The sequence below is a fragment of the Trichechus manatus genome, unplaced genomic scaffold (genome assembly GCF_000243295.1).
Source record: "Trichechus manatus latirostris isolate Lorelei unplaced genomic scaffold, TriManLat1.0 scaffold00058, whole genome shotgun sequence".
Classification (NCBI taxonomy): Eukaryota; Metazoa; Chordata; class Mammalia; order Sirenia; family Trichechidae; genus Trichechus; species Trichechus manatus.
This window is the reverse complement of record NW_004443994.1, coordinates 10,093,850-10,095,931: the sequence shown is the minus strand read 5'-3', so window position 1 is coordinate 10,095,931 and position 2,082 is coordinate 10,093,850.

Genomic DNA, 2,082 nt, shown 5'->3' with positions numbered 1-2,082 from the left:
GCCTTGGGCGTTTCCGTCCAGTGGGTCCGCCTTTTCCCGTCATTTGTTTTCTGTACGGGTCGTTGAACTGTTAGCAGGGAGTCCCGTCACGCTAGAAAGTAGAGGCCCAGGACACTTCCCTGCTGGCTGTTCTCAACCGCCTTGCGCGGTGGCGGCTCTCGTGAAGCTCGGAGGTCCGGGCTGGATCCGCGCAGAGTCGGGCTCCTCCACGACCCTGGGCGGGTCCTCGTTGGGGGCCTTATAAGGTGGGCGACCTTGTGAGCAGGATGTAGAGCCAAAAAACTAAACCCATTGCCATCGAGTCATTCAGACTCACAGCGACCCTTTTGCAAGCATCAGAGAACTGCCCCATAGAGTTTTCAAGGAGCGGCTGGTGGATTCGAACTGCCCACCTTTTGATTTGCAGCAGATCTCTTAACCACGGTGCCACCAGGATGTAGAAAGTCTCAGGCAAATCCTTCTGAGGGTTGGGGAACAATGTAGTGGTGTATTATACATAACTAACACTTGATGTCAGCAGCCATCCAGCGGCCGGAACTCATGGCGACCCCATGGACATAAGAACCAAACTGTTGACCTGTCCTGCACCATCCCCATGATCTGAGTCATCCCTATGATCAATTGTGGATCAGATCTTGTGATCCCTAGGGTTTTTATTAGCTGATTTTTGGAAGTAGATCGCCAGGCCTTTCTTCCTAGTCTTACTCTGGAAGTTCCATTGAAACCTATTGAGCATCATAGCAACACAGAAGCCTCCACTGACAGACAGGTTGTGGCTGTGCATGACGTGCACTGGCCAGGAATGGAACCTGGAGGTCTCACATGAGAGTGCCCCACTTAACACTTACCTAGCACTTACTATGTGCCAGACTCTGTTCTGTTTTGCAAGCATCATTAAATAATCTACAGGGAAGAAACTATTTTTATTCCCAATTTACAGATGTCAGAAACTGAGGCACAGGAGAGTGGGATGTAACTTGCTTGGGAAGATACAGCTAGTAAGTTGTAGAGCCAGGCGTTGAACCAGATACTGTACTCTGGGTCCAGGGACTTGTGCTTTTAACCCAGGATACACTATTTTTACTTTCAGTCTCATGAAAGTGTTACCTTCAGTGCTCATTGTGTGCCCACCACACTCTTTATCTCTGTATTAAGTGACCTAATTCTACAACAACCCTATAAGGTGGGTGCTATTAATAGTCCCAATTTTCCAGAAACAAGGAAAACAAGGCACAGAGAGGTTAAGTAACTAGCTAAAGTGTCACAGCTAGCGGGTGGCAGAGCTAGGATTCTGCTTGGCTGTGTGGCTTCAGAGCCTACCATACTGAGCAAGGACTTCGAGCAGATAGATCTTGGTTTGAAATCTAGCTGGGCCACTTACTATGTGACTGTGGGCAAATCATTAACCTAGCAAAGTCAGCTTCCTCACCGGCAAAATGGAGAGAATCCTGACTTCATAAGGTTGTTATGAGGGTTAAAGGAAAGACCCCTGAAAGTACCTTAGGCAGTACCTGGCGCATAGTAGGCACTCCTGGTGGTAATTATAAAATACAGTAACTATAAAAATAGTAATAACTTTGAGAGTTAAACCATCAGGTGAATTGGATGTCGGCTGTAATGATGGAATTGCACAGAGGGGTCTGGGCAAATCCGTCATCCTAGTTATGATTTGGAGACCCTGGGTGTTGCAAATGGCTAATGTGCTCAGTTGCTAACTGAAAGGTTGGAGGTTTGAGTCTACCCAGAGACACATCGGAAAAAAGGCCTGGCAATCTACTTCCAATAAGTTTGCCACTGAAAACCCTATGGAATATAGTTCTATTCTGACTCGCATGGGGCTGCCATGAGTTGGGGCGGATTCAATGGCAAGTGATTTCCAGTTTTTTAAAATTATGATTCAGATGCCGAGCTTTGCTGGGTCCTTAAGTACAAAGAGCTGGAGAGGGATAAGGGCGTCTTCTACAAGCTGCCCCGGGATACAGTAGGAGTTCAATCACGGTTGTAGTATATTAGATGTCTTGCTGATGGCTAAATTCCTGATAATTTGGAAGAGTCTTGTGGGCGTGGGTGTGCTGCTAGGAT